Source organism: Physeter macrocephalus, chromosome 4, assembly GCF_002837175.3.
Source record: "Physeter macrocephalus isolate SW-GA chromosome 4, ASM283717v5, whole genome shotgun sequence".
NCBI classification, from domain to species: Eukaryota; Metazoa; Chordata; class Mammalia; order Artiodactyla; family Physeteridae; genus Physeter; species Physeter macrocephalus.
Window position 1 is genome coordinate 109124960 of NC_041217.1, and position 14622 is coordinate 109139581.

Sequence of the window (14622 nt, forward strand, 5' to 3'; positions counted from 1 at the left end):
AGTGGGAGACAGTTGTATAAATAACTGCCATCAAACAAGACAAGTCTTACGTGGGAGTCTATACAAAGTGCAGCAAGGCTTTAGGAGAAGATTTGAGCTGGCTGGGGAAGTCAGGGTGTGGGGTCACAGGGAGGAGAGCATCTGAACTGAGACGTGCAGGAGCAGGAGTTTGCCAGGCAGCAGAGCCGGTGACTGAGTGATGGGGGAGGGTGCTCTAGACACAGGGCTGAGAAAAGTGGGTCCTTGGAATCTTTGGGGCTTTATTGTCAGTGACATGTGGCCTGTGACCCACCTCACAACTCACAGAGACACATCAGTGTGAGGCTACCTGGGGAAGATGCTAAGGTTGGTGAGGATCTGCTCAGATTGGCCTGGAAGGGGGTGGGGGGCAACAGAGAGAGTGGGAGAAAGAGAGAGAGAGAGAGACAGACAGACAGAAAGTGTGTGTTAGTTCACTCTGGCAACCATATCAGGATGAGGAGGCAGAGGCAGCAGGACCTGTGCTGTAAGCCACAAGATCTGGACTGACTCAAGTTTCCAGTGCGTGGTCATGGCCACCTACATCCTCCCAGTACAACTTAGGCTGAGCCTTTCACGCAAATTAATTTGAAAGCAGAAAGAGAAATTTAGCCCAACATTAGAATATTCTGATGGTGTGAGGTGGAATATTTTCAAAATAGAGTTTACTTTTTGGGGGGAGGATATTTGTGTGTGTTAATCTATTAAATAATGTATTTAACCTTAGAGAGGTAATTCCAACAGAAAACCAACCGAGGCTCCTCCATGGTTCTCCATCAGCATTTCCCCTTTTTCTTTTCTTAAGAATATCAGTCAACCCTTTTGTTTTTTTAAATGTATTTATTTATTTATTTTTGGCTGTGTTGGGTCTTCGTTGCTGCGCGCGGGCTTTCTCTAATTGCGGCGAGCGGGGGCTACCTTCCTTGCGGTGCGAGGGGTTCTCACTGCGGTGGCTTCTCTTGTTGTAGAGCACGGGCTCTAGGCGCACAGGCTTCAGGAGTTGTGGCACGCGGGCTCAATAGTTGTGGTTCGCGGGCTCTAGAGCGCAGGCTCGGTAGTTGCGGCGCAGAGGTTTAGTTGCTCCGCGGCATGTGGGGTCTTCCTGCACCGGGGCTCAAACCCGTGTTCCCTGCATTCACAGGAGAATTCTTAACCACTGACTGCGCCACCAGGGAAGTCTTCTCCTTTCTCTTGAAAAGCAGTTCATAAATACCTTCTTTATGCTTTACACAAAGTAAAAAATTATGGCTCCATTGGAGCCAGCAAAAATATAGGGAAGAAGGTGATTTTTATAGTCCATGTAAAATCTGTGATGTCAGATCTATTCTTCCAGTAGTCTAAATCTTCTATTTAATTGTATATTGACATTTTTCTGTGCTTGTGTCCATGTAAGTACTTATGTCTGTTTCCATAGCTCTTCAGAATTTCGGGAAGGAAATTCTGCTCCAACCACCCTCATCTACTACTGTCCCCTGTGTTCTGTTGATGAGGTCCCTTTGTGCCATGGCACAGTCCATTTTCCTCTCTGAATTGTTCCGTCTTAGAAATACCTGAACCTCTCCTGCTTCAGAATCTGGCTCAAAATTAAATTTCTCTGATAAATTTAATCACTATTCCAATTGTTTCTTTGTTTCTTGACAACATTTATGAACTATTAAAACTTGCATACAAGTTTCTGTTTAAGCCTTCTTGAACATGTTAATGTACATATTTTAGGCATTTTCAAACAGTATCATCCTTAACCTAGTGTAAGTGTTCAATAGATGGTGACCCAAACTGATGGACAGAAAGTGGAAACACATTTTTATCTGTCTGTCCTAATTTTATGTTTACCTCTAAAATTTCAGAATTTTTTTCTAGAACCCAAAGTACTTGTTGCATCAGGACATAATCTCTATTTCTAACTTCTCAGTACAGTTCTATAAAAATTTAAAAATATATATTTTATATGCACAGAAAAGTACAGAATATAAAAAAACCAGAATTTTAAAAGGTAAATATCCTGTCATATATGTTCTAGATATTTTATTTTTGTTAGAAAGAAATAAAGTATGAAAGATATAATTGATATCCCTTTTGTAACCCTCTCTTATACTGTTTCCTTTCTTTTCTTCCTAGAGGCAACCATAGTCCTGAAATTGGTGCTTTTACTTCCCATCTCTGTTCCTATGCTTTTACTAAATATGTAGTTTTCCATACTTAATATATTTATTAATGTTTGTGTTTTAAAATTTTACCTAAAAGATATCTTCACATATCCGGATTTTGTTATTTTTTCCAATCTAAGAATCTCCGTATTTTATTAAACAGATGTAATCTATTCATGTTTATTGTGATTATTGACATGTTTGGGATTGGAATTTTTTACTTACCAACATTTTTCAATGCTTTTTTTTCTTCTTTCTTGTTATTTTACAAATATTCATTTCTGTATTTGTTTGTTTGTTTCTTTCCACACTGTTTTGGACAATAAACACTCTATCTCCCTAATGTGGTTACCACTTTAAATTTTAAAATGTGCATCATTAGAAAAATTCCAAGTCTGTACTCACCTTCTCAATCTTAGTCTCTTGGTATTCATCCAGACATTTTATTCCCTATACAAATACACATATCTTTTTTCCTTTTTCTTTCTAAGAAAAATGGTTATACTATACACACTCTTCTATAGCTTACTCTTCTCAAATATATCTTTTGAACATTTTTCTATGACAGTAATATGGTTCTGTCTCTTTTTCTTAATGGCTACATAGTAATGATGATGATGACCAACATTTACTGAGTGATTACTTTGTGCCAAGAGTTTCTCTCATCTATAGTTTACAAGAACCATATGTGGAAGAAGCTCCATTTTGAAAATAAGGAACCTGAGGCTTAGAGGGGAGTTGTAGGTAAAATAATGCCCCCCAAAGATGTCCTCGTTTAAATCCCTGGAACCTGTGAATGTATTACCGTACAGGGCAAAAGGGATTTTGCAGATGGTTTAAAGGTTAAGACCTTGAGATGGGGAGATTATTCTGAATCACCTGGGTAGGCCCAATCTAATCACTTGAGTCCTTAAAAGTAGAACCTTTTTTGTCTGGGTTAGAGAGAGAGACAACCTTAGAAGTAGGGTCAGAGAGATGACAGTGTGAGAGGGATTCAGTACTCTGTTGCTGTTTTTGAGACGTAGGGGTCTACATGCAGGGACCAGCAAGAGGATTTTAGGAGCTAAGGGCTGACCTCAGCTAACATCCAGCAAGGAAACAGAGCCCTCGGTCCTACAACCACGTGGAACTGAAGTCTGTCAACACCTGAAGGAGCAAGGAAAGGGGTTCTCTCCTGGACTCTGAAAGAAGGACCCGAGCACTGCCAACACATTGGTTTCAGTCCAGTGAGACCCATACCAGACTTCTGACCTACCAAACTGTAAGATTATAAATTTGGGTTGGTTTACATCTCTAAAATTGTGGTAATTTGTTATGATGGCAGTGATAGAAAACAAATACAAGGAACCACAATGAGAAATTTACAGTGAAATGGGAACTCGGACTCAGGTGGTCTGACTCCAGGATGTGTGTACAGCTAAATCATTATTTATTAGCCAGTCCATATTGATGGGCATTTAGATTGCTTTCAGTTTACAGTATGTCAGATCATGGGACAGTAGCTTTCCTGATATCTATATCTTCAAATACTTTAGCTAGAATTTCTACAGGAAAATTTCCTAAAAGTGAAATTATTGGGTTAGAGGAAAATCACATTAAGTATTTTTATAAATACTGCCAAATTGCCTGGCAAAATGTTCCCAATGAAGCTCTTAGACTAGAATTGAAATCAGCAGGGAAAGAATTAACAAAAAGTATGGATGGATCTGGGTTATTGGTGACCATTTCAGCAAAGAAAAGAACTGAAATGATCACGTAACTGAAAGTGCCTTTCTCCTTTATTTTAACTGGAGGACTTGCAGACATCTGTTCCAGAAGAGTTCCTCTGGCTTCTCTCTGTGCAATGTGAACAGATTCACTTTGTGCTTTTACTTGTGAGTCTTGCTTTTTAGCCTTTGAGGCAATAATGACTGGCAAAAATAAATAGCCTTTTCAGTAAGGATCCCTTGTGCTACACATACATTCTAAAATACTCTATTACTTCAACTGAGGCTAGATTTTCTCACGTGCACAATAGGTACTTTAAAATACTAATAGCATTTCATTAATTTTGAATGATAGTCTTCTCAGCAGGGCCCTGGAACTCAACTTATGGAAGAAATCACTGGTTAAAGAAAACTAACATAGCAACCAGCTCATGTGTATGGGTTCTGTGACTAGCTGGCATTTTATGGGAGCCACCAAAGCAGGCCCGATAAGATTTAATGGCCATTTCCTCACGTGACTCTACATCAAAACAACCTCCACATTGCTGGAAACAACTTTTACTTTCTTTGGGCACTTTAACCCCACTCATTTATCTGGAAAGCGGTCTCCTTCACTCCTGGCTTACACCAATGCTTTTGCTGTGCTTGTAGATCTGATAGCATCCTTTTTTCCCAGGCTCTTTCTTTGTTCTAGAACTTCTTTATCTCTCACTCTACTGCCTCAGAGATTTTGGTTCTCTCCTTATGCTGTGATTTTTCCATCTTTAGAGTTATGAAAACTTTGACTCAATTGTTCTGCTTGTTTTTCTCTCTTTTGCTCAACTGCTAGATCCTGGGACATTGTAATAAACATCCTCATGGCTGTGAAATGGAAAGATGTCTAACTAATGATGTTTGTTTGTTTACTTATTTATTTATTTTTGCTTCATTTTACCTAGGAAACCAGACTGGAAACTTTGAATTCTGATTAAATTTTGGGTATTATAATGAATAATAATACCTCCTATTTATTGAACCTTTACCATGTGCCTGATACTATTAATTTTTTTAAAAAATGCTTTAACTTAAAGTCTTCAGGGCCATTCTGTGAGGTAGGTGCTACTATTATCCCCATTCCACTGTTGAGGAAATCGAGGCTTTAAGAAGTTAGGCAATCTGATCCAGGCTGTGTGATAGTAAATGATAAAGCTGAGATTGAAACACAAGCTTGTTTGACCAGTCTGTACTCTTAACCACTATATCAGAATGTTCTTTGGCATTTCAAAATCATTTGTAAGCAATACTTCCAAGAACATTTTTAACAGAAAAAAGTTAAACACAGAGCTACTTAGTTGTGATGAAGTAGAAAGAATACTGGGATAGGAGTCAAAAGAGGGAGTCTCAGCTGTGTCCTTAACTAACTGAGCAAGTCCCCAGGCAAGTCGGTTCACCAGCCCCTCCCTTATCTTTTTTTTTCCGTCTGTAAAAGTGCCAAACTTCTAGCATTCTTAAAAAAAAACCTTGATTTCCTCTTTTTTAATTTTCCCTATACTAAGATAGATGAAATCTGCTGCTCCCATATCATTTGTGACAGTTAAGGCTGGTATCAAATGAGTCAGTTGGCACAGGGCTACTTTGTCCTGAAAAAAGAAGAAAAAAGCAATGATTAAATGCCACCACCACCGCCCCCCCACCACCTGCCCCAGGCAGAGAGCAAGCTAAACATAATGACTCAAGTTCAAAGCCTAGAAAATTTAGGCGGAAATGGGGTGGATATATTCTGCTGTCTCTAATTTTCTCTGTGTATATTCACCTTTGACCATCATGATGTGGATGAATGTGTGGCTCATCAGTTAATCATCATCTCAAATTTGCTCAAGCCATTGTATAGCAATATTGCTACCAAACTGTCTTTGTCCAGTTGGAAATGAGACCCAGCAATCGAGAAGACTTGCTAACTTTCTCAAGCATGTATCTTCATTCTATCACATAGCTTTTTCCTATCTCATGTGTTTTTGGCTGAATTGTGTCCCCACAAAATTCATATGTTGAAGTCATAACCCTAATACCTCACCATGTGACTGTATTTGGAGATGGGACATTTAAAGGGGGTAATTAAGATAAAATGAGGTCATATTGGTGGGCCCTAATCCAATATAACAGGTGTCCTAATAAGAAGAGGAGATTAGGACACAGAAACACAGTTGGAAGGACGGCCGTGTGAGGGCATAGAGAGAAGGTGGCCATCAGCAAGCCAAGAAGAGAGGCCTCAGGAGAAAACAAACCTGTTAACACCTTGATCTTGGACTTCCAGACCCCAGAACTGTGAGAAAATAAAATTCTGTTGCTTAAGTCAACCTATCTTTGGTATTTTGTTATGGCAGCCCTCGCAAATTAGTATACCATGTTTTAAATCCAGGGCTGTTTTTAGGTTTTTCCATTACTTCTCAGACGATCTTTACCTTCATTTTAAATTTTCTTTCCTCCTTTGCCTGAGCTAGATTTTCTTGCCCTAGGAAGTCATACTCAGGTATCAAGCTTCATCCACATACTGGAGTACAGGGATTTCACAGATGTTAACAGTGTTTGAAGAGTACCCAATATTAGTGAATCTTGACTGGTATTTTTTTATATAGCTTACATTTCTACACCTACATAAAATCCTTGTCACTGCCTCACCTGTGGGTGTCAGTTCTTAAGTAATTTAATTTTATAGCTAATAAAATAAAAAACTGAACCATATATAACTGATTTCTCACCCCTCACCAATACCCCATGAATTTTTCTTCTTTTTCTTACTTCCTCTCTTGGTAAAATGCAGCAGCATGCCCATTCATCTAGGTTCATGTTCTCAAGCTAGGAACTTAGGAGTCATACTTGATCTTTTCCTTGCCTCATACATCCAACTCATTACCCACTTCTGTTCATTCTTCCTTTAAAACATCTAATAGGAAAAGACTTGTAATATTAATCTATAATATTAAACTTGAATTACAAATATCAGTATGGACTAATGAAGTACAAATATCAATATGGACTAATGTATTAAAAATATCTATGTATTTATGTATCTACCTATCTATTCTAGCTCTGTCCACTGAAAGAACATAGAAGCTATGATATCTCCCTAGCAATAAGCGCATCCAGAATCCAGATTTTGGTTTCTATTCATCATTAGCTACAAAAAGAATAATGGTCTTTGGAGAAATAGCTGATTCTAGGTGTTGGGCAGTGAAACAATAAGGTGAGTTTAGCATATCTTGTATCAGAAACCAAGGAAGTGCTCAGTGATTTATGGGGGCATGTTAAAAGGACCCAGGAACTAGTTTGAAAGGATTTCCACTACACAAATTTTGAACAATTTGAAGTATAATTGATTGTAAAACATTGAATACATAAAAATCTATTAGTCCATAGTGATACCCCAAAAAAATGAAGGAAAGGAGAAAAAAATCATTTGGATCATTAGAGATGACTACTCAATAAATCCTTACTCTGAAATTGGTAGTAAAATGGAAAGAAGTAAACATTTACTGTACTTTTTATGAGGAATTTTATATTATCCTAGTTAATGTGGGAAAACTCATCTTTAGAAAAGAATGACAAAAAAAGAGCGATACTATTTGAAAGTCATTATTTTGCAACCCCCAATGAAAGAATTGATTCAGGCAAGGATCGTCAGTGGTGAAAGTTTATTGCGGAACAGGATAGTCACACAGTAACAAATATCACCACACATATTACTTACTAATTGCAAAGAGCAGAAGGGAGAGATCTGGTAGTCACCACTTTGACCAAGTGATCGACCTAAAAGCATTGATAATATGCTATAATCTTGCATTATGTTTCTCCTGATGTGATGCAGATGAAATCCACAGAATTGTTTATGAACTACTCTTGCCAAAAGTGTTCAACCTGAATCTAATTAAGCCTTTGGACCTAACTTCAAATATATAGGAATTACAGGGCATAAGAGAACAATCAAATTACAAGGAAACCTATGGAGGAATCCCAAATGTGAAATATTCTATACGACAACTTTTTTGGATTCTTCCAAAAGTCACTATCATCAGTGAAGAAAGAGTAGGGGGCAGGGAACTGCTCTAGATGAAAAGAGATAAAGAGACATAACAACCAAATACAGTATATGAACCTTGATTGACTCTTGGCCTGACAAAAACAGCTAAAAACCATTTTGGGAACAAGTGGAGAAAATGTGAATATGAGCCATATATTAAATGATATGACATATGATATTAAGAAACTAATATCAACGTTCTTAGATATGATAATGAATTGTGGTGTTACAGAAGAAAATTCGTATTTTTAGGAGATGTGTATTTGGGTGTGACTAGGGAGCAGGATCCTCCTCTCAAGGGGCAATATTACTCAGGATCAGTTGAATGTGGGCCCAGTGTTGCTAAATCTTTGTCTTGGACAATAAGTCAAAAATAATGGTTTGTATACAAATTCTCATTTTAAGCACTGACAAGTAATTTTCTTTAAAACACCGCAGGCTGAAAAAAATTTGGGCTACAGTGTACGACTCCTCCACACTCACTCTTTCATATTGGTCTCTGTATCATTCTTTATTCTGTCTTCTTGATCTAGAATACTTTCTCCATCCTTTTCCCATTGAAGTCCTGTGAGTCTTTCAAAACCCAGCAAGCAAGGCCATTCACCTTCTCAAACTCCCGTAGGCAGAGCCAGCGCTCCCTCTTTGGAGTGTCTGGCCGTTTATACAAACCTCCATCCTAGGACTTGTAATGGAATGACATATTTGGTTGTCCGTCTCCTCCCACTGGGTTCTGAACCCTCATGATCAAAAGCCACAGTTTATTCATTGTCGTCTACCCCATACTACTCACAGTGTCTAATATAAAGTCAGACCTCAATGAACATCTGTTGATTGAGTTGCAGCCTATTAAAAGAAATGCTGCAGAAAAATTTAGGACATGGCTTCTGTGGCATCCAGTTGAAAATGTACTTAAGAATGTCTGTGAATCAGTAAAAGAAATTTTCCTATTATTATATTCCAAGTAAGGCTGTCTTCTGGGATCATTTGTCTGTTATAGGAAGTCAGGTAAACAAGTTCAGTTTTAAAAAGAAAAAAATTTTCAAAATAAGATTCTTTCTGACCTTTTAGTCCAAGAGAATGAGTAATAGAGAACTGTTTCAAGGATGGATTTTCTAGGACAATTTTGGCCAAGATCAGGCCAAGGATCTAGGCAGCTTCAGTAACCTATGAATACTCTAAACCTACTTGAACCTATACAAGAACTGAATGGTAGAGTGTGTACTAAATCAAGTCACCTCCTCCCTTTTGGGACATCAATTCCTATACACCCTACACACCCAGTTCTCTCCTTCCTGTCTCTTTCATGCATTTCTTTTTCTGCAATGATTCCTTTCTTCCTTTCTTTCTCTCTCCCTCCCTTCCTTCCTTCCTTCTTTCCTTCCTTCCTTCCTTCCTTCCTTCCTTCCTTCCTTCCTTCCATCCTTCCTTCCTTCCTTCCTTCCTCTCTCTTTCTTTCTGCATTCCTTTCAAAATCCAGCTCAAAACCTACTTCTTCCAGGGAGTCTCTGATAAATGCCACATGCCTTGATTTTTCCTTTATATTGTATTCTCCATTTATCTGTATTCTTTTATGCTAGGTATGGTCTGTTCCTGTGTAGCCTATATAATTAGAACGATTATGTTATTAAGAATAAGATAATAATAATTTGGAGGGATAATAAGATTGTTAAAAATTCGGTGGGAATGTAAATTGATACAGCCACTGTGGAGAACAGTATGGAGGTTCCTTAAAAAACTAAAAATAGAACTACCATATGACCCAGCAATCCCACTACTGGGCATATACCCAGAGAAAACCATAATTCCAGCACTATTTTCAATAGCCAGGACATGTAACCAACTTAAATGTCCATTGACCGATGAATGGATAAAGATTTGGCACATATATATACAATGGAATATTACTCAGCCACAGAAAGGAACAAAACTGAGTTATTTGTACTGAGTTGGATGGACCTAGAGTCTGTCATACAGAGTGAAGTCAGAAAGAGAAAAATACCATATGCTAATGCATGTAAATTGAACCTAAAACAAATGGTACTGATGAACCTAGTGGCAGGTCAGAAATAAAGATGCAGACATAGAGAATGGACTTGAGGACATGGCGGGGGGTGGGGAGGGGAAGGTGGCGCAAAGTGAGAGTAGCACTGACATATATACACTACCAAATGTATAATAGTTAGCTAGTGGGAAGCAGCAGCATAGCACAGGGAGATCAGCTCAGTGCTTTGCAACTACGTAGAGCAGAGGGATAGGGAATGTGGGAGGGAGACGCAAGAGGGAGGAGATATAGGGATATATGTATATTTACGTAGCTGATTCACTTTGTTATACAGCAGAAACTAACACATCATTGTAAAGCAATTATACGCCAATAAAGATGTTAAAAAAAAAAAAAACTCCAGACCTCTCCCTGGAGATTCTGATTCTTTTGGCATGGGATGGGGGATGGGTACAGGTATTTGTATTTTTAACAAGCTAATTCTTTTTTTTTTTTTTTTTTTTTTTGGCTGTGCCGAGCAGCTTGCAGAATCTCAGTTCCCTGACCAGGGATTGAACCCCAGCCATGGCAGTGAAAGCCTAGAATCCTAACCATTAGGCCACCAGGGAACTCCCACAAGCTAATTCTTATCATCAGGCAACTGGGAAACACTGGCCTCATCCTTATAAAGCTTGGATTTGGGGTCAGACTAATTAGAATTTGAGGCTGGGCTCTAGAGGTTGTTAGCTGTGTGAAGCATTAGACAAGTTACCGTGTCCACAGACATGGTTTTTTATCTAGAAAATGGGGATGATAATCACGATTCCCCATTGTTCTGGGGTATTAAATGATTCATGTAGAGCATTAGTACAGTGCCTGGAATATTCTAAGTTCTCAGTAAATGTTGAAAATTATGTTTATATTTGCTTGTAATTTGCTTGGTTATTTACTGTGATTCAAGGTCTGGGTGATGGTTTTTTTGGTTCTTCTGTAACACTGGTGATTCAGGGTAGGGTGACCCATAAAATTTTGCCCTAGCTGAAGACTGTTGTTGAGAGCCTGTTAACCTTTGCCAAGTTTTTATTGCCTCAACAAGGTATCTCTTTTCTTTGTCCTCTTTAATTTTACCTGTCACCTCCATTAAATTATAAAAGATCTTTGAGGCCAGTGACCCAGTCAGATACTTTTGTTACACAGTAAGTAGATCCAATACCTTGTATAGTGGGCTATCGGCAGAGGGCATTATCTAATAGAACCCACATTTATTTCATAGAGTTATAGAACCATCATTTCTTATTTAGGTTACAATAGCTCCTAATGGGTCTTAGAGTCTTACACTCTTGCTCCCCTACAATCCAGTGTCTACACAGCAGCCAATGTGATCTTTTAACAAAGTAATCACAGAAAATCATTCCCTTTTGATCTTCCAATGCTTTCCACTGTATTTAGAATCAAATTGAAATTCCTTACCATGGTTTTGTAAGCCCTACCTGATCTGGGCTCATCTGTCTGACTTCATCTCCTGTCATTCACTTCCTGTATCATTACTTTCCTGTAACTTTGCTGTTCCTCCTGTCTGGGTTTTTTTCCCCTAGATATTCCCATGATTAAGCCCGGATGTCACCTTCTCAAGACCTTCTTTCTGCCCCTTATTCAAAGTTTTCCTCCCATTAGTTTCTATCCTATTAGTCTGCTTTATTTTCTTCTGATCACTTACCCACTGTCTGATATTGTATTTATCAGTAACTGTTGTTAGCTTGCTTGTTTATTGGAAGCTCCATGAGAGCAGGCATCTTGCCCACCTTGTATTCCTAGCACTGGGGACAGAACATGGCACATTGCATGTGCTCCATATATGTTTGTCAAATTGATAAATGAACTTTACAGATAGGCTGAAGTACATCTACAGAATCCAGTAGATTTCAACTTTTTTTAAAAAAAGCAGAAGACTCATCAAACAAAATATTTGGTTTTAAATAATTAATTTGTATGTTTGTTCAGTTCTTTTCACTCATTTCTCGACAATTAATAAGATTCTATACACAGAACAAGTTCTTAGCAAATACTTGGCAATTTAATGACTCCTCGTTCAACAAAAACTACCACCAGGGGGAAATCAATCCTCTGACCAGTAGCAGCAGACAGTGAGAAAATCTGGCTGGAGGAGAAGCAGACCTGACCCCAGGGGACAAGGGTAGGTGAGAGGCACTGAGTGTTCTGGCAGTACAGCTCCTGCAGGTTTCTCTGCAGCTCTATAGAGAGAGCAGTAGGAAGCAGTAGAAGCAGGGCCATCATTGAAGCACCCAGAGGAGAAGCAGCAAGAGAGAGCTCTTCAAGGCTGCCAGAGCTGCAGTGAGAAGCTACCTGACCTGGAGCAGCCTTGGGCCAGTGGCTGCAGCACTGCAGAAAGGATGGCAGTGGTGGTGCTGGCAGCAGTGGTGGTGACACAAGGACAATATCTCGGGGAGGTAGGGACATGGGAAGCAGGCTTCCTCAAGGTGCAAGCCAGAAGGGACTTGGGAAGGAGCAATAACTGAGAGATTACACTTATATAATCTTAATTTTTTTAACATTTTAAAAACCAATTTCATAGAACATCTACATAGGAACAGTTACTGATACATTCCGTTACACTAACATTGTACGGTTTCAGTTCAGTAATTTTCCATTAACAAATATTTTTTCTACCTACAATTCCCTCCTTTTTCCTTAAGATGAGACAACTAAGGCTCAACAGAAATTACTCATTAGGTTATAACCATTCTTCTCTCTCCTTAAAGTTGCTATACATTTATAGAATTTGTGTTTCCATTAATGCTTCAATTTTTTGATGCCACTTTGTATACAGCACTTAATTATGGAGAAAAGAAAAAGCAAAACTAAAACAAGGAAGGATATATGCTATATCTTTAACAATATATTTTCTGATTCCCTTTAGATGCCCAGTCAACCAGGATCACATACAGGTTTCACGCTATATTGCGGATATGTGAAAGACTTACTGGTCTCACGCATTTTATGTATGTTGACTTCTATGTCTTGACTCATCTAAATAAACACAGCAAGACGCATTTACAAGGGTACATATGCTTTCTATGCAACCAGAAAAAAATCTAAAGCTAGATGTAGAAAAACAATGATGCTAAAAAACTCTTTAACTTCAGACTGTATTAGACTGAGATTTTCTGCAGTAAAGTTCTGTACAGTTAGAAGCGTTCCTGAAAAGTTTGCCATGGATGTGGAAAGTGCCTGAAGTACTGCTCCAGGAGACATTATACAGATGAAATACTTTAATCCACTAGCATAAATGCTCTCTTAATTCTTTCCCAGTGTTCCTTTGGAATGTGTTTTATTTGCTCTTGGTAAAGTCTGGATGCCAAGATGCAGGAAATATATTCCCTCCAGAACAGGTGTCTGTTTAATCCCCACGTATGATCTTGTAAATGAGTTTAGCTAGAGACAGCCTGGTGGGAGCCTATAAAATGTTTACGCTGTAATTTCAGGTCCCATAATAGTTCTGGAAGAGTGTAGGCTACAACTACACTACTGCACTCCCTCCCCCCAAAATAGGAACTCCTAAAGGGTGCTATATGTAGGCCTATCAATATAAAAGCTGGGAGATAAATCCATATTCCCACCATTTTCTTTTATCTAATTATTCAATTTAATTCAACTGCTTCCCTAGAAATGAATATCAGAGAAAAGTATGATCAGAAAGGTGATTTTGTGAGTAGCTAACTTACCACTTTCCACAATGGTTATTCTGAAGTTTGGGTAAAAAATGGGGTAGTGGCCTCCTTTTCCTTCCCACTAAAAATTAGGTATCTAGTTAAGTCCATTAGACAGGCAGAGTAAATTACGGGGAGAACTGAGTGTGGAGAATAGTTCAATTATCATTTGTAATAAGGTCCCTATTGACTAATTCTCTACTGAAGTTCTCACTAAAGTGAGAAAGACCACAGGGTCTTTCGAAGGGAATGCTCACAATGCACATCTTCTGTAGTCGAGTTACAGGACTCTTGGGTATATATTCAGTACTTGATTGTATTTTGGCATATCAGGGCAGGGCATAGTTGGGTTAAGAAGACATTAGTTTCTCAACTGTGGGCTGTGTAACTGTATTCCTTTCTCAACTGGCAACACAAGAGATATGAGAAGGAATAGTGGATCTTTATAGTGATGCAGTTAGGGGTTTGTTAAACTGCCTTTTGGAAGTCAGCATAGGAGTAAGTAGTGCTGATGGGTTCAGTGCGGGTTGTTTCCTTAACTGTTTTAGTAAACCAGCCACAGCAACAACCAGAAACACATGAATTGGGAATTTATTTTAGGTACTCAGGTATGAGAGTGGCTCTACTCAATGTTCGGCTTAACTCTTTTGTGGCAAATTGCAGTGCTCCATTTAGAGTAGCATGATCTCTAGAAAGCCGGCTGGGACTCATAAGGGGCTTTTGAAAAAATGGGACTTGAGAAGCAAGAAGAACTGCAATCCTGCAGCCTGTGGAACAAAAACCACATTCATAGAAAGATAGACGAGATGAAAAGGCAGAGGGCTATGTACCAGATGAAGGAACAAGATAAAACAATTAAATGAAGTGGAGATAGGCAACCTTCCAGAAAAAGAATTCAGAATAATGATAGTGAAGATGATCCAGGACCTCAGAAAAAGAATGGAGGCAAAGATCGAGAAGATGCAAGAAATGTTTAACAAAGATC

At 38.6% G+C, this 14622-nt stretch overlaps 1 pseudogene; it reads right to left on the reverse strand.

Annotated features, from left to right (window-relative positions):
• Nucleotides 1-13878: 13878 nt before the first annotated feature.
• Nucleotides 13879-14622, reverse strand: part of LOC102977498 (DDB1- and CUL4-associated factor 16-like) — a 6722-nt pseudogene continuing 5978 nt past the window's right edge.